This window comes from Protopterus annectens, chromosome 4.part1 (assembly GCF_019279795.1).
Source record: "Protopterus annectens isolate FY-2018-M chromosome 4.part1, PAN1.0, whole genome shotgun sequence".
NCBI classification, from domain to species: Eukaryota; Metazoa; Chordata; order Ceratodontiformes; family Protopteridae; genus Protopterus; species Protopterus annectens.
In genome coordinates, this window is record NC_056734.1 from 352,734,694 (window position 1) to 352,757,664 (window position 22,971).

General features: G+C 38.7%; 1 protein-coding gene across 4 annotated transcripts in view; it reads left to right on the plus strand.

The window, feature by feature from the left end:
• Positions 1-22,971, plus strand: part of ARHGEF4 (Rho guanine nucleotide exchange factor 4) — a 1,506,374-nt gene that overhangs the window by 1,094,756 nt on the left and 388,647 nt on the right. Inside the window, exon 1 of one of the 4 annotated variants that reach the window (XM_044070173.1) lies at positions 20,899-21,081. The exons of the other annotated variants lie outside the window; for them this stretch is intronic. The gene's annotated coding sequence lies outside the window, so the exon portion shown is untranslated. Of the gene's footprint in view, positions 1-20,898; positions 21,082-22,971 lie in introns of those variants that run through there. 4 annotated transcript variants of the gene reach the window in all.

Here is a 22,971-nt window from a genome sequence, read left to right on the forward strand (position 1 = left end):
CCATAACGCCCGCCCTATTTGTAAATCTTTTGTGCCTAAGACCTTACATAGCTGTCTGGCAGCTCTAAACCTTTACTTAGAAAACCAATGCCTCAAACAGCAAGCTCTCAGGATGGATCCTGCTTCAGAGGCCACCCAGAAACCTCCGCATAAGAAGGTCAAGATGCCTAGGCCTTCATCGCCTGCCGCTTCGCACCCAGATGCCCTGCCAACTACCGATATAGGAGTTGAGGAGCGTTCTGCGGATCTGTCGCCTCCATCGACCTCCCTTGCGAAGGCCACTGCACAGCCAATGTCCGGTACGCCCACAGAGCTTTCTCAGACACCAACGCCTGTCAGTGTCAAGGGGGAACCAGATTTGGGGGTTCCTTCGACCGGGATCCAGACCTCAGATACAGCCACTGCCAAACCCAGCTCTAGACCAACTCCAACCAAAAAGAAGCAGAAAACTAAACATATTGCACCTGCTTCTGAAGCCCATCCAGACTGAGAGACCTTCACCTCCTCTCTTATGCAGGCCTTTATGGCCCTTAGGCCTTCTGCCTCACCCACGGCTACATTGCACCTAAGCACCCAGACCGCTTTTACAAGGTGCCAGAGGAACAAAAATATAACGCCACCTTTAGCAGACCCTGCAGTGATTGCCACTGCCCCTGATAAACAGTCTAGATTGTTACCATCTGCCTCCTTATTGCCCACAGATACAGATAGCAAATCCATGGATAGGATAGGCAAGAAGGTGTACACTTCCTCCACTTTGGCCTTCAGAGCTATTAATTATCAAACACACATGACCAAGTATGCCCTGGACTTAGTATCCCAAGCCACCTCTATGTTGGCTTCTACTCCTGACAGTCCCATTAAAACGGATATCTCCTCCAAATTATCCTTTGCACTACAAGTGACTAGACACTCTATAAGATGCAGCTACAATGCTGCAGAAGCTTCTGCTCACTCTGCAGCATCAGCATCTGTCCTTAGGAGATATTCTTGGCTTAGACTACAAAATCTGCCAGAGGACTTCAAGTCCAAAATCTTGGATGCCCTCCTGGATCACAACTTCCTCTTTGGAAAGCAATCTTCAGACCTATTTAAGAATCTGCAAGAAAAAAGCAAAGAGTTACAGAATATTAAACATCTCCTGGTATCCCCTATTCCCAAATTTTATAGGAACTACCCAGCTAAAACTACCTTTGTTAGGCATAACCCGCATTTTGCTGCCTCCTCCTCCAGACCCAGAAGAGGAACTAGAAGACATTCTTCATCCAGGCCCACTGGCCCACCTCCTCAACCTAGACAGCCCTTTCAGGACAGGGGAAGTCCCAATAATGCATGACTGCCTTGTTCATCTGCCTCTCTCAGCTCGCCTTACCCACTGTTTCCACTTCTGGCAGAAAATCACCACAGACCAATGGGTATTAACCATTATTCAAAAAGGATACTTCCTATCCTGGAAACAAATTCCCTCCTGGAAAGGCATTCCATTTCCCCCAAAAAACAATGCCATCTACTTCCACAAATTCTGTCAGACCTGCAACAACAAGGCACAATAGAGCCTGTTCCCACAGGGCATGAAAGAAATTCTAGTCCCGTTTGTTCCTGGTCCCTTGAAACGCCAGACCCTGGAGACCCATTTTGGATCTCTCCTTCCTAAACCTTTACCTGTAGGTACCATCCTTCAAAATGCTGTCACTGCCCATTCTCTTGCCCCTCATACCCTCAAATACTTTCATGGTCACCTTGGACCTAAAAGATGCTTACTTGCACATTGCTATCAGGGCCTCACACAGATGTTTCCTGCATTTCTCTGGCCCATCCTCACACTTCCAATTTATGGCCTTGCCCCCTGGCTTATCCACTGCCCCAAGAGTGTTCACAAAGTCCCTAGCTCTAGCCATTGCCTTCTGCAGGACCTAAGGAATCCAGATTTACCCATATCTGGATGACATCCTTATCCTGGCACAGTCAGAAGATTCCCTCTTAAGACATCTACACTTCACTATGTCCTTTCTACAAAGCCTAGGGTTCACCCCAAACCTCAAGAAGTCCTCCCTGTGCCCATACAAGGACAAAATATTCTTAGGCTGCAGAATCAATACAGACCGAATGAAAGCCTCTCTCCCACAGGACAAGGTTCTGTGTCTAGCTTCCCACTTCCAGGAAGTCTTGTTCTCCCAGACAGTCACTGCAAGGCAATTCCTTCAACTCCTGAGATTGATGGCAGCTACCATCCCATGATACCATTGGCCAGAATGCATATGTGAAAACTGCAATGGTACCTCAAAAATATCTGGTCACAACACCAGAGTCACTTGGAACAAGTTATCCCCCTTCTTCCCTGTTTAAAGAAGGAAATCATTTGGTGGATCCAACAAGTACAAGTAAACCCCGGGCTTCCACTGCAGCCCCCTCAACCCACACAAATATTGCATACAGATGCCTCAGACTCAGGTTGGGGAGCCACCTTGCACTTGTACAGAGTCCAAGCCCAGTGGTAACCTCCCATGAAAACCAAACACACCAATGTAAAGGAGATGACAGCAGTTCTTTTAGCTCTACAGACCTACATACCCCTACTGCTACCAGGTCCTCTTCTGATAGTGATGGACAATACCACTGTAATGTGGTACATCAACCAACAGGGAGGTACTAAGGCATACCAATTGTGCAGGCTAGCCCTACTAATTTGGGACCTAGCATCCAAACACAACCTATCCCTGCAGGCCAGCTACATCCCCTCGCAGGACAACAAGCAAGCAGACCTCCTAAGCAGAGCACCCTTTCCACAACACGAATGGATGCTGGACAGGACGGTCTTCCTAGACATAGTCCACCGGTGGGGCACTCCACAAATAGACCTGTTTGCCTCCCCCCAGAACAGGCAGCTGCAGACCTTCTGCACAAAGACTTACTCCCCCCAAGCCTGGAGAGTAGACGCCTTCAGTTTCACCTGGGAGGGGAAGTTCCTTTACACTCCCCCCCCTTCCCTCTAATTCAGAAAGTCCTTCTGAAAATCAGGAAGGACAAACCAAAAATCTTGCTAGTGACTCCCTACTGGCCAAGGCAGCACTGGTTCCCCCTTCTACACAATTTAGCCAAGGGCAATCACTGCAAGTTACCCCACAAGGTGGACCTTCTGACACATGACAAAGGAACTCTCCTACAGCCACACTTGAAAATGCTATCCCTGACACTGTGGATGATAAATTACTAACCCCATTCAGACACCACTATTCAGAGGACATGCTATCAGTCCTGAGGGAGGCCAGGAAACCCACTACTAGAAAATCATACCTTGCTAAATGGGAAATATTTACTCAGTGGTGTCTGGGACAGGAAAAGGACCCTTATGAGGCTGATACCCCCCTAGTCCTTTCATATATGTGTCAACTTATAAAGGGTGGACTTTCCTATTCATCAGTGAAAGTGCACCTCTCCACATTATCAGCCTGCTTAACTCTAGAGCCTCCCTTGTTAGCCAGGCTACATTTGAAACTTTTCCTTAAAGGGGTCTTACACATCCGACCACCTAAGAAGCCTAGCCCTACTCCATGGGACCTGAACTTCATCCTGGAAAAACTCACCCAGCTCCCATCCGAACCGGCTAATACAGCCAATCTACAGTTTTGTACTTGGAAAACAGTACTGTTAGTAGCTATTACCTCTGCCAGAAGGGTTTCTGAGCTACAAGCCTTAATGTCATGCTCACCTTACACCATTTTTCATAGGGACAGGGTCACACTGAGGACTAACCCCTCCTTCATGCCCAAGGTAGTCAATGACTTGTCTCTAAATCAATCCATTCACCTACCCAATTTTTTCCCCTCTCCCACTAACCAAGGTGAGAGGATACTCCACTCCCTAGATGTCCACAGGCAACTGAGATTTTGCCTCGACAAGACTAAAGACATTAGGAAATCCAAACAACTCTTTGTATCTTTCCACCCCAGGGCATTGGGCAAGGCAGTCACCAAACAGACTATTGCATCCTGGATAAGAAAGCCAGTCTGTTTCTGCTACTCACACCACAGAAAAACCCCTCCAGTTGGGGTTAAGGGACACTCCACTAGAGCAGTGGTCACTTCCAAGGCCTTTCTAAAAGGCATGGACACAGCTTCCATTATGGAAGCAGCTACATGGTCCACTATCCACACTTTCACCAAACACTACAAACTGGACCAAATCTCCAAAGCACGTGCAGGATTTGCCAGGGCAATCCTACAGGGCTTTGTGGAATCATCTTCTGCATCCACCACGCTTTCATCAAACTAAGCTGTGGTACTCTCCCACACCAAAAGTACTGCAACATAGGAATAACAACATAGAATAGTTGTGTAAAATCTTACCATAACCATAGATGTCCTTCTCTTCCATGTTGCAGTATTCCTTCCCACCCACCATTCTCCCTCACAGACTCTACCAGTCTAACTGCTCCCTGATGCCTCTCTCCATTACAGAAGAGACCCAGGGCTTTATACATGCCACCTTTGGCAACCTGTCCTGTTGGGACATCTACTTTGCCTGCTAAGCTTCAAGTTCTGAGGACTGAGCGTGCAGACATCATACTTAAGGTCCCTGGTTTATGGCCCTACGTGTGACATCTCACACAGCTGCAACAGCTAAGCTGAAGCTTTTGTATAGGAGCCAACGTACGAATTGCCTGAAGGCAGGAAATCCCACACCAAGAATACTGCAACATGGAAGAGAAGGACATCTATGGTTATGGTAAGATTTTTACACAACTATTCTATATTATGGTTTTACTCTGCTTCTGTGTCTCACTGTTTTTGTATTCAAGTCTGAAAATGGTGGCAATAAACTGTTTTCTTTTTAAAAATCTTGATGTAAGATTCATCCCTGATATACTTGTTTTTGACAATGTCAGCATGCTTTCTCTAGCTGATGGTAGCCATTATACATAATATCTTCAGTGTTTGGAAAGGGCTACTATTAGAAGACTGCACAGTTACCCAAATTCTCTAGGTATGTTTGGTATAAATATTAGGCTGAATATAGAAATGTAATAGACTAATTGTTGCATCTGCTCCTAGTTTCATTTTGTTTTTTTTTTTTGTTTTTGTTTTTTTGTTTTTTTTCTGTAATCTGTTGAGCTTCTTCTTTATAAACAGAAATAAAAAATATTTGGTGAGTCAAATTTACTTTTACGATAGAGGTATTATTATGCTGATAATAAAATGACAGAATTGTAAGTTTGCTTTTCATATTACAGTTTATATTAGTATAAATAGTTCAGTGAAAATGGAGTTTGGTTGCATTAGTGTCATAGCATGGAAACTGGGAAGTGTACAATTAAGGAACTTTTAACAGAAGGCTTCATTAATTAAAAATAAGTAATTTATCATTAGAAGGCTTTATGAGAATGTTGAATATAAGAGACTGTGGGAGTAAATTTAAGATGGATTTAGACAATTGTGACATAAGAGCTGTTAACCGCAAGGATAACTCATATAAAACATGCCTACAAAGACAACAAAAAGCAATAATGATAATCTTTGAGTGAGGAGAGGTCACTGAGATAAAATTAAGATCAACTTTGTAAGTATGTACTATACAGTCAAAATTAATTATAAGGAGTATAAGACAACTTAATTAAAAAAAAGGAATACCAAATAAAAATTAAAATAAAAAATAATTCATGTCAAGGTACTATGATCAAGAAACTGAAAGAGCTGTAGTGCCAGCAGGTAAAATCAAGAGCCACAAAGAGAAATTAAAATGTTGAAACTTGAAAGCCAGTTGGCACAATGTTTGTTTGTTTTTTTTTTTTTTTACTAGAACCTAAGAGCTGTAGCACTCCATGTTGAGTAGAAACTGTAGTAACTGTTACAGTTTAAAAAATGTTTTATTTAATTCTGTTCCACCCCACCCACAGTAAAATGTGAGGAAATAGGGTAGGGGCAGGGCACTGAATCGGGACCTGATTGTCTGCTTTATTTCAGGAGCACCAGGTACCTAACTGATATTTTTTGCTCTTCAATTGAAGAGCTGGGCTAGTTAGACCAGTCTCTGGAATAGACTCCCACTGCAAATTAAGCAGTAGATGCATTATCCTCTTTTGTATGGGAACTGGATGATTGGGTGGGTATTCATAAATTCACCCCTGACCTGACTGGCCTAGCCCTCCATGAAAAAATGGATATGGTCCAAGGGAGGGTACCGGCAAGTAGTAAATATTTTCAACACTCACCTGCCTTGTATTTCCTATGATCCTATGGCTTGATAGCTATCAGACCATTAGTGACTACTAATGTAAAATCACTACTAGACTGCAGTTAAATGTAAACTTGACAAAGGCTAACATGATACCAAGTAAAATAAAACCACAAAAAGCACACAGTAAACATCTGAACAGGGAAGACAAACTTCAAAGCACTGCTGGTACATCGGCAGCATGAATCAGTAGAAAACACAACAAATGATTAAGCATTGTAAATTACTGCTCAACTGCCTGACAGAGTATTGTTTAGGGAAAGTTTACACAGTAATGTGCCAGAGTTGAGAAACATTATATGACATTTGTTTGTTGGTAGAAAGAGACATTAAGCCTAACTATTCTGCCATTTAAGTGCATTCAGTATTTACCTCCTCTTCTTTACCATCTTCCCCTTCCCCTCTTCTTCATGTGTTCCTGGTATGCTTGCATGTATCTGTGGATTCCCTCCAAACCAACAGTTGTGGTAGTCAGGTCTTAAGCCCTTTCCATCTAGATGTACACTTACACATACAAGGTGTAGTTCTCCTTTCAAAATACTACCTCTGTTACTTTCCCTCTGTCATTCCTGTTCAGGGACAACCCATTCATGTGCCTTTTACATGATCTATTCACCCATATGATGTCCCCCCAGGACATTTCTGGATGCAGTGGTAAACCACTTTAGATCATCTAGTCTTTAGGATGGTATCTTTTCATCTCCATCCCATGTACAGTTCTGATGACTGTCCTCTGGACTGCACACAGTACTCAAGGTATATTCTGACCAGCCTTGGTATAGTAGAACCTTTACCTCATTTCTTCTGGCTGCTGTTCCCCTAAGGTTACTCCCCAGAATTTAATTAGCTGTTGATAATACCCTCTTACTGTATTCTGGTGAACAAGTCCAGGTGTGATCAACACCCCGTGATCCATTTGCTGTTCTGCTGCTCTCAGTTCTACACCATTCAGCTGATACATCACACTATGGTTGCTGTGGCTAGGCTGCAATACTTTCTATTTGTCGACTCTGACCCTAAGCTGCCATATTTCAGCCAATGAAGATAGGAGACATCACAGTAGGAAAGAGGTTAAAGTCAAACCAACAAATATTAATTTGGAGACTGCGCAAACCAGCTGAGTCCTGTACAGCATACAGAGGTACAGGGCTAGAGCCAATGAAGGCATTCAGTTACAGAGCAGTAAGTGGTGGGGAAAAAAGCATGCTGCTAGGGTAACTGACAGTAAAGTATTTAACTAACAAAAGCACAGAAAGTAAGTACCACATTGTGCAGATACTTCGTTAAACAGCCAGTTGGCAATATAACAAAGGAAATTAGAAAAACTGTAAAAAAAAGTTCTGTTTGTTCAGTTTTACTAAACTATGTTATTTTCTTTAAAACTAACCACATTCTGCACATTCTATTATATTTAATAATTAACAATGTCATTCCACAAGTAGACACACTGCTGTGATTTCACTGCATTCAAAGTTGCTGATATGCCAACAAATAAAGGTATTTTACACTTCACAATACAAAAATGTGCTCATTAAGAATAACATTGATTGCAAACCTCCTTTCTTGTTTTTAAACAATACTATTTCATTCCTAATATCTAAAGGAATAGAAAGCATTAACTTTTTATTAGGGCTATAATTTTGTGCTTTAGTTAATCAAGACTTCTGTTACCTATCTGTTGCTATACAAATGAGCTTCTCATACATGGCTTTCCTTGTGATGTCCACAAAAAATGTCTTTCCTTTACTTTCATGCCCCTATGAAATTGTCAGGTCAGTGAAATTCAGGAAGGGCCTGAACTGTGGTGCCTTATGGTAAATACCGTTATTTAATGTAGGTTGTATTTCTCATCTAACTTCAAAGCTGTCCTATACTGCTGTTCATATGTAGAGGTATTAGTAGTAAACCACTAATCCTGCTAATGTGTTTAGGGAAACATAGTTAATATTCTGATTTTGAGTGTTGCTGCTTATAAATCAGGATGTACTCACAGTGAAAGTAGTCAATGGGAATACTTTGTAATCCTGACCCAGCAGTTAAATCAACAGTAATCTAAGCAATAGTGAGATCACAAAATTGTTTCAACATAGTAGCATTGCAGTTTTAGCTGATTTTACAAAAAAAGTTCAGTATAAAAGTAAAGATTTTACACTCTAAAAAGCACATAAGTTTTGTCATAACAAGTCTGTAGTGTCTGGAGCACCCTGACTACGCTAAAAAAAACAACAATGAAATTATAAGGGTTCAGCCCTTATATAGAGCAAGCCCTGACCTTAACAACACTTACAGGGATGCTTAACAATTATTAGGCACCCCTGTTAACATCATGTCTGCACTGACAGCAGACAACACTGACTGGTAAACAGCAGGGCATGAAATGGCTTTGTTTCAGCTCTCGTTTGTTTCCCTTACGCAGGGAATGCATAAGATGTCAACCACTCTCTCACTACTTTACCAGCTTTCAAAGCCAGAACAACGCATTGTGTTTTTAATTCTTACTTTAGATTAATTTGAAATGCGTGAAGAAGAGAAGTCTCTATGCACTACAAAGAATTTTGAGTGTGTCAGCAGATCATAACCCTGTGTTATTTGTTCTTAAAATCAAGGCCAAGATTCACATCTCAAGCTTTGCTTTTGAGGTGAATTTATTGGCATCCTTGTCTCGAACACGTACTAAAGCAGTTACAATTATCGACTCTCTCATAATCCTCTATGCTCATGCCTTCAGTGGCACACAGATTGCCTATAAAAATGCATAATAGTAATAGGTTCAGACATGAATAATTTCTTGACACTCTTTTGTTTAAAATCTGTCTGATCCATATTTGTAGGACACAGGGTAAAGGCATTCATATGAGTTGTTTTCAGTACTGTGTGTGTGTGTGTGTGTGTGTGTGTGTGTGTGTGTGTGTGTGTGTGTGTGTGTGTGTGTGTGTATGTGTTTAATCCTTAGTTCATAAAAAAAAAAAAAAAAGAGTTATCTGTTTGGAGAGACATTCCTTTGATCTGAAAGCTTGAATTACTGTGGCAATACCCCTTGTAATACTTGGGTATGCATATATGTAGGAGTCTCCATGCATGCCCCTCTTTGTCTTCAGTTTTAAAAATGTATGCATTTTTAGTCACTGACTTTCATTTTGGGTGATGTGTAATATATCACATTTAGATTCCCGCCAGAAATATGAAAGGCATTTTTAATTAGCAGATTGCGTAAAAATATTTTGGCTTCTCTAATACATGTGCAGTTTGTTTGTTTTACTGAAAAAAAACATGGACTGTAACACTTCTAAATCAGAAGTGGTATACTTTGGAGGTAAATAACACTGTTCTTGCTGAAGTGGGCGCTATAAGGGACATAAAGGGTCATTTTTGATAGACATCTTCAATTTGATGAAAATGTCTCAAAAGTCATTTGAAAGTGCTTCTCAGTCATAAGAAAAAAATATTATTTTGTATATCCAGCAGGGATGAAATAGTACTGTTGTCCTTTTACAAAGCAGTGTTTAAGACCACATATACATATATTTATAACTGTACTCTGGTCAAAAAAATAGAAAGGATACAAAGGTCCTTCACAAGACAGATATCCAAACTCAAGCCTGTGTGTTATAGGAACAGGTCTAAGAAGTTATCCATGTTTTCAATTATTTGGAGCCAGGAATAAATGTGGGCTCATTGTACCCTTTCTGCAACAGTAGTAAGGAGAAGATGTTTTCATGTTAGAACTGGAACATTATGAACCTAGGCTAGGCTGTTGATATATGAGCATATTAAGAAGCCTACCCATGCATTCCAATGGGAAATATTAAACCCTTATACTTTGCAGTATTAGTCTTCAAAGACAGGACACACAAGTATATGTTGGTACTTATATCTTTCTTCTATCCATGAGAGCAATTCATGCTAAACAAAGGTGAGTTTGCAGTTAACCATCTATTGTCCAAGTTACTTTTGGATAGAGAATAGAGTAAGAGAGGTACTGTGCTTCATGTAGGGGGGAAGATGGTCCATAAAAGTGGTATTCTCTGTGATATATACCTGAACCTCTAGCATGTTATGTTAATCTTGCAAAAGAGATTGAGGTCCCTTTAGTGGGTGTTTCTGATACCAATGGACTTCTGAATGTGTAATACGCCTGATAGAGCTGGGGCTGTTGAGGCTGTATATATGAGGCAGACACAGCTGGGATTGTTGAGGCTGTATGTATGAGGCAGAGGTCATCTCTCAGTAGCCTGTATGGTACAGAGAAAAGAGACAAGGCTTTGAGATGGTCTGCATAATTTTTATGATTTAGGCCCTTGATTTCTTTAGTGAGAAAACATTGTGGTTGTTCCAGATATGACACGGAGCAGCATTATACTGAATGATGATCAGTCTAATGAGGGCCGAGTACAGAGGAATGACAATGTCCCTGGATCTGGATGTCCTACCCTTCAGTATAAACTGTGTGATGAAAAAGGACGTCTTTAAATCAGTGAATACGTGGTGATCAAAGAAAAGTTTATTTTCAACATAGGTACCCAGATCTCTAACTACAGGATCAGTTTTCAGGGGGATGTTGTCAGTGTGATAGTTATAAAGGGAGTAATGCTTAATCATGTTATACACTTCTTGGTGTTTATTTTAAATCCATGGATTTGGCACCAACTGTTTGTTTGGGAAAGGCCCTCTTGTAGGATCATGGTGTCTTCTGGGGAGTTTACGATACACAAATTAGGCCTTTCTGACTGGATGCACTGACAGATGGTAAGGATGTCATGTCCCAAAAGCTGCAATAAATCTGATAAGTTAGGTCTTTCTAACTAGGTGCAATACCAGCTTGAAGGATGACATAACTAATGTAATTTGCTCTCTAAAGATGGGAAGCAACAAGTCACCCCGTGTAAACCCCATGGCACATGCATTTCAGTAACAATGTTGAGAAGTAAAGTCTGGAGAAGACACTGTTTCCCCAGTAGTTCCATCTGCTAACGTTTTCAAAAACAAGAACAGAAACCATCATCCTGCTCCATCAGGCTGACATCTTGACAAAGGTCTGTTCCCCAATAACTGCCCATTCTTTTACACAGAAAAAGATATGGATGTGCCTCATTTATAGTACCATTTTGTTGGGTCCAAAAAGATATAACTCCATAATGCCTAAGCCAGGACCATGGTGTCCTAGACAAATCCATGCCAAGTTTTGACAAGGAGCTTATGAAACTCCTGTGGGCTATTGTGGGTCTGTGGGTTTTCCATAGCAACTCCTGTCTTTTTTTATGAAAAGTGAATACACAGAATCACTGTTTGTTGACTGGAGTTTTGGGGAAGATAGAAAGGGTAACAGTTGCAAGCAAGGATGCTTACTGAGTACCTTTTTTCATCCTGTGAGTTTGGTTGGCTATTTATTTCTGATACCTAGATATAAGGATGCAGCTGTGTCACATTTGTTTTTTGGGGATTTTTGAGTTCTAGACTTAACCCTGTGATCAGAGGTATACTTCTCCTCCCAGAAAAGGAAAGGAATGGAGAAACAAGCTTTGCATCCCTCTATATTTCTGAATGCCATGTTTCTGTATACTATGTTTCACTCCTGGAAAGGAGTTGGATGGAGATGCTGAGATTCTTTGGTAGTTGTACCCATTTTGGTGGAAAGGTTGGGCTGTATCTAATGGTAGATGTGTTAGAATGGGATTGTGCCTAACACAAAGGCTGAACGTAATAACTTCAGTGTAAAAGCATCTTAAGATTTCCATTGATATGCTGCAACATAAGGTCATAAAGGTATATCACGGTTTTAATGTATTCCTTTTTTTTAATTCCCTATATCCCTCCCTGACCAACAACTGGTCATTTGGCTATTCCTACCCCTCCCTGTGCACACCTGGTTGCCTTTATAGCTAGTTATGTTGATCATACTTATATCTCTTGGTTGGTTGGGCCCTTTGGACTACTCGAGAAGTCAGCCTTATGACACATAGCTGGGAAACAAGGATCCATTTGAGAGTAGCAGATGGGTTACTGGAGCCATCGTGGTGGATGGCCAGTCAATAATCCTGTCTCCCAGGAGGAGCAACACGTGTAGTAACAACAGGGACATCCTGTCACTCCCAGAGTGCTATTGTAGGCCTGTAAGACTCCTGGTCTCCACTAGCGGTTGCACAGACAGTGAACCCTCCCACACCCCTTCCCCATCCTTTTCCATCTTCATAGCTTTTGGTTTTGCCCTGCATTAGACTTTTTTTACTGTTGTCTACAACAACTCTCTTAACAGACACATGTGCTTCTTATTTTATGAACATTTCTGCTGTGGTTCATCTCTGGGTTATGTTGTAGTAACAATAAAGTGCCTACTTTATCATCAAATAAAGTAGCCCCATGTCTAAAGTTACTTTTTTAATTTCATAATAGTATTTTTTGCCACTTTAGCTGCCACACTGTGCATTATGTGAGTTATGTTCCCATTGACTCACTGTGCTTTTAGATTCATTAGCCCAAACTCTCCAAGTCAGAGCCACTAAATCATAAATCTGCTTAATAAGATGCCTGTACTTTTTTGTGTATCCTTTTTCTGTCCCCATGATTATTGACCATCTAGCTGTCACCACTTCTCATTCATTCCCCATCACCAGGGTGAGAGCAATCCATGGTACAGCTATCATACACCATATATGAGAAGTGTTTCCATGTGACATGAGTATCAGTGTCACTACAAGAGTATCCTGTTCCTCTCTGATGTGTTTGCTCACACGCAAACGTACACTCCATGAGGGCTACCATCACTGACTTGGGTTCTCCAGTCCCATATCCTCTGGTTCTACAGTCACTAGCTGTATGCAGGCCTCAACTCACACAAGAACAGGTTAGCCAAGTAAGACCACCAACAACAACCCCCCCCCCCCCAAGGATAGGTAAACTAGCATAAGCTTCTCATTTCCACCCTACCCTTCCAAGTACATCTAGCACCTGAACTGCTACCCAGTCTTGGTCATAGACATGGCTTCATCCCTCTATGCCACATTAGTTGCCTATATGTGAAAGTTTACTGTTGCATGCACATGATGATGTATTGCACCGCAATTTAAGTGCTACACGAAAGCTTGAACAGATGCATAGTGTCTGCACAGACTGTAAAATCTTGTGTACTTGTACATTTGTGTGGCTTGCCTGACAGCAGTCATTTTTTTTTTTTTTTTTTGCTGAGTATCATAGGTTCATAGGTTACTACTAGGCTGACTGCACTTGTGGGCCATTTTAAGCCTAGCCAATTACCCCATGTGAGAATCAAACCCTGCACCTTGTGTCTATAAGGTAAACAACTTAACCATTAGGCCACCCTCCTAACCAATCAAACTGGGGATTTGTTTAGTGGCTTTTTCCGAATCAATGTGCTTGCACTTTTCTGTGGACTTCTATCTACATTACATCTTGATGTATCTGCAAAAAGTTTCAGTCCTTCAGTACTTACTTACTTGATTTATATTAGTTTTTCTCAAAATTTGAGACTGGCACAAATATTGGAAACCTAGGCCTATTTCAGAGGAAGCCCAAGAAAGCCCGAAAATGCTATCTATATAAAAGGATATTTACTATTGTTTTTTATGTGAGATCAGTAAGCGTGGGTAAGAACTATATTACCATATTAATAGCTATAGGTGAAAAGCAGAAGTGAGCATTACCTTAAGAAATGCAGAGAAGTCTTGTAGATGTGGACATTTATATACATTTTAGACAAAAACTCATTTGCATTGTTGGATGACGGAATTGTGACAGAAAATGTAAGGAACAAACTTCACTCCCATGGTATAACAGCCTTTAACTAAAACTACTTTCCGAAAAGACTTCTGACAGATTATGATACCAATGCAGGAAGTGACATTCATTCATTTCCCCCACCATCTCTTCCAATTCATGCATACAGGGGAAGTGGAGTCTGTCCCATAGACAATCAAACAGAGGTTAGAAGACAAAAACATTGTCCAAGACAAGACATTAGTCCATTACAGGATGCCCACACTTACACAGCTAAAGCTAAAACTGTTCAGAAAACGTTTTCGTTCTTAGCTTGTTTTAGTACAAATGTTTTTTAATTAGCATCAGAAAAAGATTAAAAGAACGGAAAGTTATTTGACAAAGATCTAAGATTACAAGTGACTAAAGAGTATGCTGTTTTCATAATGAATCGAAATCAAATCTTTTTACAGAAAACAGATGACTAGGATGCAGGGCCAGATGCTGTAACCTAAGAGTTTGTGATTTGTTAGAAAAAGTGAATGCCACAAATACTGACTTTTCATTCAGTGTGTGCGTTATAAGGCTGAAGGAGGCCACAAGTCACTGTTACCAATCCCATCACTGCAAACTCATGAACCAAGATCCGTAATTGTTATTTACGTGCCACTTGAATAAAAGACTACTCCTTGAGAGAGTTTGGGGTAAACCAAAGTATCAATAAACTTTAGGCTGGATAACAGACATTCTTTTCTTACAATATTAAGAAGGAAATTTTGTTACCCATCACGAATATGTTAAAATCAGAATCATAAGGGCATACTTGTTACATATAGCCAGGCATAATTTTCCCTCAGGAGTAAAAGCATCTGAAAACCTAACTCAAGCAGTCAGTTATCTGGAAGCAAATAATATTCTTTCGAAAGCTGACAGACTGGCAACTCTCTTCAATGAAAAGACATTCTACTTGTGACATATAAAAAAATGGAATAATATTTAAAAATATTATGGTAAATCTCTACCCTCGTAATAAGAAAGCATTACCTACCTAGTCATCCGAATATATTGCATTGACTTTTCTGATTAAGTTACAGACCTTAACAACAATTCTGTCTTTCAGTCAAAAATGTATAATAATAAATAAGTATGTACTACTCGTGAGAGTTCTATGCATTTTCAGAAGATAATGCCTGACAGATACAGAAATCTGTAAGAAAAGACCCCAGTATAGAAGGAGAATAAGTCATGGTGTTATAAGCAGAGTATAATTCTGGTTGAGTGCAAATCCTCAATTATGGGGAAAGGTCTTTCTTTCTTTGGTAAGCAGTATGGTTCTTTACATGGATTGCAGGCTTGGGTGCTGTTCTGCTTTATGGGTATATTCCAGGTGGGGATGGGCTCTTGTGCTTAGAGATATACTTAAAACATACAGTTCAACTGACTTGAGCAGGGATTACATTGCAAACATGTATAAGAATATTAGCAGGAGTGTTCTAGTTGTTTCGTTTTGTTGTAAACAAAATAAAATAAAATATACATAACCCACTGCTACATCATTGCATTTTAAAAGTAATTTCTGTAGGAGTTAAAATAAGGGATCTGTGTTTTATTAATTCCATACACAGTGACCTACTTATCAGACAGTCAATGATTCTACATTAAACTGCAAAATTGCCTCAACTTAGACATAAATTATAACTAATGACTTACAACACTTTTATAACTTAGATTTAATTATACAATGAAATGAAAACCTAAATTTATGTTAAAAAACATGTACAAGTGAACAAGAAAGTGTTCGTGTTTGTTGTAAATTAAGCATTATCCATGGGAAAAATATGGTTCAGAAATCCTGTATAAGAGAAAGTGGTTCAGTTATAACAGTAAGCTATATTTGAAAGCACAGTCACTCTTTAATAGCTGCACTGAAGTAAAAGGTAGTTTGGCAACGAAAAGAAATGAAGAATGACTGATACTTTCTGTAGCATAGACACTTATATTATTTGTAAATCAGCTTAAGAAATTTGTATCTAAAGTCCTTTAAACTGTGGTAGCATGGGGATTATAATGCACTTTTAAATGCATCAGGAATATTTCAAATGCATCAATATAATTCACTTTAAATGTACTGCAAATATTTTTGTATGTTTTTATTTATTTACATTCTTATTTACTTAATTTTCTAGAGAGGACCAGGAAAGAGCCTCACGATTATTCAAAAATGAATTCCCAAAATTATTTAATCCAGTATAACACAACTATAGAGTAGACATGTAGCAAAACATCCAGGAATATTCACAGGTTGAATATTCTAATAGACATAAGTAAAATGCATATTGTTGGTGGTGTAAATGTAACATGAAGTCATATAGCTGTATCTGGTTAGTAACTTAATCATATGAACAGCAAAAAAGAAGTTACTGGGCACTAATGACTCCATGGGCAATGGTCTGTGATCTACTGTGGAAGATTAATATTAAGTGTTCCTTTGGGAGAGGACATGGTCAGCATATAAAAGTAAATGAGCATGCAGATGCTAAATGGACGGCCTTTCAAAGCTTTTTTAGAAATAGCCCAAGGAAAGCTACTTACCAAAGTTCACACCATTGGGGGGGGGGGTATTGAAAGTCACACTTTCAGTATCTTTTCCTGCAACAGATGAAAAATACAGGGTTTCTGTAAGAAGTGGTGCAAGTTTCCAAAAATGATAACATTTACAGAAAACTTCCCCTTCTCATTCACAAAGGTAAATTTTGAATTGCAAGTTTTGCATTTCTGTACTTGAGAAGTGATGTTTCCCATGTTGGGGGTTACAAAACCCAAATACAGAGACTAAAGATGGCTGGAATTCACTTATATGTAAGATCCATGAATAACTCATTTGATGCATTTTTTTGCCATCGGTATCTTTTCTTTCTGCATTATCTTGAAGATGTTTTAGTTGTCCGTCTTTAATGTTACCTAGAATTTCAATTTATGTCTGTAAAAAGTTATCAAGTAAATATAACAAGATATGCCCAGACTGTATAACCTATTAGACACTTTGCTGCTACATCTTTACGTAAGATATGTGGATTTCATCTGTACTATTAGCCACCTGGACTAGGCATAGTATAGCAGAAAATACTCAGCATCTAGGATATCTTACACGAGGGAAGACAGTGCACTGAAAAAAGTATTAAAACCTTGACTAATGCAAAGTGTATAATGGAGGAATATAAACTAAACAGAGCAATGTAATCTGAGTTTCTTATTGAATGCTCTTATCAGGGATATTATTTAGCTGCAGAAAAATGACCACCGGAACATACATAAAACACAGCACTGTTAAAATGCCTAAAGCAGGATCTGTGAAAAGGTCAGTCACAGGCTGGATGTACCACATGATATCATCACTACCCCTGACTGACAAAATGTACAAGTCCACAAATGCCACAATTATGAAAGGAGCCGCAGGTAACAAAAAGTGAAAAGAAAATGCTGGGGCTCTTGTGTCTCGTTTATCTAGGACTTTCTATATTTGAAAGTGTCATAGGTGCTTCATCTGGTTTCATATATAGCTATTGCACTGGATTATATTTTAGGAGAAGTTGTGTTGTTTGCAGATAAATCAGTCAGCATTGTTTTGCATAGAAAGAGAGCCAGTGGAAGCAGAAGTTAAGCACCTTTTGTTTCTCTTTTTACTTTTGCATCTTGCAGTTTTATATCTAAAAATGTTATTAATAATATGTGCTGTTTTATGGACCTGATTTAATTTTCAAATACAACTATTTCAGTTGAAAACCAGTACTACCACCAGGCAAATGGAGAAAAGATGTAGTTGTTATTTCCCCATCTGTTGTTCTAGGAGCATGGAAAAACAAAGTTCTCAATAATTTGCTCTTTAAACGATATTTATACTCATTGGTCATTTCACTGATGACATTTTATGTTAAAGACGGCACTGTTGCAATATTTAAATGATTTTATGAAGTACTGAAAAAAACACTGATATTTTTAAGTTATGGATAGGACAATTACAAGATTTAATGCATTTTATGAAAAATTAAAAACACTACTGTTTTTTGAAATATTTTTCAAATGGTCTGCCTCAGAGATAGACTTTTTTAACATAACATTCTCCATATAAGCAAGACAAACAGTTTGTTTTTCACCTGTGTATAGTAAACCACTTTTATCAGCTCATATTTGCTTGCACCTAGTTGCTATGCAGCATATATCAACAGCAATGTAGTAAAACCAGGAAGTTATCATTTTAAAAGTAGTTTCTGATGACAGCACATTTTTATAATGATCAGAGATCTTTAAAAATGTTTTGTTGATAGACATCATAAAAAGTATTTACCTTTGTTATTTCTGATTAAATTAAAGCAAATAGCAGATACTTTTATGCTCTTATAATGAAAAATTGGACAATATTAGTTAACAGAAAATAGATTTCAGATTAGCTTTTGTATACAGAATGGACACCTAAACTAATTAAAATACAGGTATGGAAAACTGGATGGCATTAATGGGGACTAATTAATTTTTTGAGTCTGTTGGGGGAAAAAAACATTTTTGAAGGGGGACCAACATTTGTCAAAAACATATATCATGACTTTTTTTGAGCTATCAAGTGGGAATTTGAAATTATAGCAGAAATGCCAGGGTACTTAAAATATTCTAAATGACTTTCTAGTGGTATAGTGTATTTAGCCAGTTATTATAACAGTGAAGCATTTTATGTGGGCAAAATGGTTTGCACGTTAAATTAAAGAATTTACAAGCACTATCTGTGTTATGAAAGAAGCACATTGAGAATTTCTTCTATAGGTGCAATTTACTTTGTCCATGGTTCAGAAAAAAGATTCCATCTTGGATAGTGTCGAGTTGGATGGGTCTATATTAAAATCTCGAAGTCTTGACAATATCGAATATGATATTGTCGACATGAGAATACCAACTACTACAGCGAATGTTTAAATGGAAAATCTCTGTAGGGGGAGATTTCCGTTTACTTCAATGTAGTGCATTCTCGGAGTTGGAATATTTAAGTAGGTGGGGTGTGGCGGGTGCAGGGGGGCTTTTTAATTTAGTATTTTTTTTTTTTTGGTTTCGATGGTTTAAGACTCTGATCACTAAAGTTCGATCTTTAGTGATTCGAAGTTTTAAATCTTTGAAATTATAATATAGACTCGAGTTGGACATTAGGAGAGGGGATTTCATGTTTTGACTGGAAATAAAATTGAGGTGGAATGAGAAATTAGGTTAAATGAAGTTGTTATCCTAGATAAAATAATGCCATTACCCACAGAAGTATATTAAATTAAGATCACAGAATATATATATATATATATATATATATATATATATATATATATATATGGTTCCCCTTCAAACCATCAAAATTTCAAAACATCAAAGTTCTGATCATCGAGACCAGAACATCGAGTTTTAAAACATCGAAGGTTTGAAGGGGAAGAAAAAGGTAAGTGTAGGTGGGAGAATGTTTGTGTTTTTGCAGGGCACCAAGGTGCCCTGCATACTGTGTGTGTCTATGTGCCATCTGTGTGATGGCACTACAGATCAGGTACGGAAAATCTCCTGTTTAGCGCTTCCGCACATAGCGCTTCCGCACATAGTGCTAAATGAGAGATTTCCCTTTACTCCACTGTAGTGCGGTCTCGGAGTTGGAATATTAAAGTAGGGGGGAGTGGGGGGTGCAGGGAGGGTGAAGGCCCCTGCATACAAGTGTTAAAATTTATTTTTCTCTCTTTTTTGGGGGGGGGGTTACACTTGTAACCTTCAATGTTTCAAAATTTGATGTTCTGGTCTCGATGATCAGAACTTCGATGTTTTGAAATTTCGATGGTTAGAAGTAGAACCACATATATATATATATATATATATATATATACACACATACATACATACATACATACAAAAAAATTCAACAAAAGTAAATCTATGGTAATTTTCCATGTGCAATAATGGCCCCTAGAATGTGCATTCTAGAGAAATTATGGAACTTTCTGGAGGGGGGAAGCCCTCTCCCTACAGTGTCTGGCATTACAATGAACTTAGGTGGTTTGTTATTTCCCTATAATGCCCTTCCTTGAAAGCAATATTGCTTACATAACTCGGGACAGGCCTAAAGATGAAGGCTTCAATCTCCTTAATTTATATGAATACTGAAGTTTGTTTTCAAAACAATGCTGTCTCAGATACATTGCCCATACAGTAATGTGTCTGGCTTTTAACTGATAAGATTACAAACTTTCAAAAACTTAAAGACTACTTCTTTTCTTGTTAATTTTTGGGCAGCACATTGCAGTATATGCTGAATAAACCCACAAATCCTAACCATAAGTAAAACGACTTGTAAATTAGTTTTATTGTATAACAGTAATAATTCCTTGACAGCCTGGGAGTTACGGTTTAAATTTATTTCCTCCTGGCCTGAGAGTTTGCTTGATCCTTCAGGTTTCACTCAAACCTGACTTGTCAGGAATAAATCGCACTGTAACTCTCATCCCTGCAAAAAGTATTTCTGTAAGAGTATACAGGTCAGAAGGCATCCTAAACATGATGGAAATTAAAGATGATGCATGTAAATGCTTGGAGTATTCCAGCAATATGCTTAAAAAATAATAGTTGAGGAAGATTTGCAAAAGCTTTATTAATATTCCGTTTTTCTTATTTAAAATGGAAAGAATAGTATTTCTTTTATTGTGTTTTCCTTTAAGTCTTAGAAATATATTTGCTAACAGCATACTTCTTTTTACTGTGCAGTAATTGTCTCATTGCAGTAATAGGAGAGCAGTTTTGGGGCTGCTTGTTGCCTAGCAATAGAACAGTCTACATGGCACACTGACTGTTAGGGCTATTTCTGTGCAAGAGCTGACTATGGCACGGAAGAGAATGCTGAGAGCTAGAAATTAACACAGCATTAAATGATTGCCCTTAGAAAGCTTTTGCGATCCTGCTATAGCATAGATGCATGCTGCATTGTCACTACTGATATTATTATGAAGGTATTGCTACTTCATTTATCTTTTTGCAATAACTGTCTAAGAAACTGGAAGGCATGATATATACAGGAGAAACTCTGGCTGACTTACTGATAAAATCATTATCCGCTACACCAACTATACTCAGGTGAGTAATGCCTGCATAAAACTTCTGCTGCTTTGGACCGCCAATAATTCACTTATTACTCTGTTTTAGACTGGTAATAGAATCTGCAGTTTCGGCCCAACTGCTGCAAATTCTCACAGAGCTTTGACAGTTAAAGAAATCCTGCTGTTGTTTCTTTTCTGGCAAAATTATATCTTTAGGACATTTTCATAAAAGGTGTGATAATTTTAAAACGAGTAATTGTGAGTCACATTGTACTGCTGTCTTGGTGTCTCTGTCCACAAGGAAGGCAAATCCTTTTGATGAGAGACCAAAATGAGTGGAAGAGAGAGATACAGCAGAGGCAGTAAGTTGTTCTTAAGCCTTGTGTTTTATGAAGATATCTACATTATTATCAGGATTGTTTAAGAAATTCCATACATTTTATGATTTTAAGGGTATATTGCTGTGAATATGGTAACTACTGTAAAATTTCATAATCAGATGTGTTCTTTTTTGTTTCTTACTTACTCCTTTATTTATTTTTTATCACTTTTTATCCTTCACATCTGTCTACAACATGCTCTGGGTAATGCTCCCCCCTTGGCATGGTGTGGGAACCAAATCTCTAACACCCCATTACTGTATATGTCAAGAATGCATTTTTGAGCTGTGTGTTTCAATAGCCCCACACAGTTATTTATCTTACAGTTCAGACAGTTGTTTATAATTTGTTTTCCCCTCATATGGAGAAAACATGCAATGATACCACCATATAATGCACTCCCATACATGACCCTGGATCCTTACCTTCATACACGGGTATGAAGTTGAAGTGCGTCTGCCAAGGAATGACTTCCAGCTGGCACTACCCCCACCTCTGTCTCTTAACCAAGCTGCTTGACAGTTTGGGCACGAGGAAGGTACCCTGAAGCTTTGGAAGCTGTCTGGCTATTATATCCTTTGCAGGATGTAAACCCTATAGCTAAGGATACTGCAGCACTGTGATCAATATAAAGAACATCTGCAGATGCTTTCCTACATTCAGAGATCAATGGAGAGGACATTACTAGACAAAGCCCTTAAGAATATATGTGAAGCTTGGGTAACTTTATTCAAACAAGCATGAGGCACATATGTATGATTAAGCAGTTCCACTAAATCACTACTTAACAAGTTGGTTATAGGTGGCCTGCTTAGAAAGGGATGAGGTATCTATGTACTTCTGCTAGTGAAGTGGCTTCTACTAATAACCTGTATCCTTCATATCTATCCAGGGAGGAGATCAGACATTTAAGGGCCAGCTGTGCATTCTGAAGAAGAAAGTTAACAGCTACATACTGCAGAATCAACTCCTGATGAAGGCCTTTAAGTACACAAGTAACATGTTTCCTTATGCTGTAAAAATAGACAACACGCATGGAGCTTGTACATGATTGGTACCATGAGTGCATGCAGCTTTGGCTTTACTAGGGACAAGTAATTCATGGTAGGAAAATCAGACTGTTTAGAAGATCAGAGGATTCAGAAACATTGATGCTACTAAGATCTAACTCGGAATTATTTCTCAATTTTGCCAAGCCTGAATGAAGATTATTATTACAACATTTATTAGTGTAGAAGTAGGGAACTCATCTGCTGAGCATTCACACTGTACTAGCATCTGGCTGCATAGGAAGGAAAGTGAGACAAGCAAGCATAGACTATGCATGATGAATAATAATAACACTGGTAATATAATTTAACTGTTTAGAACTTTTCTGCTTATTAATGTAAAATTGGTGTTTATATCCCACATAGTGGTGCAGTTGTGCAAATTAATTGTTAGAGATAACGCTAATAGTGATATTTTGTACATTTACAATACATATACATATAGAAAGCAAATCCCAATAAATAAATGAAACATATACTTTTATCCATCAAACAGTT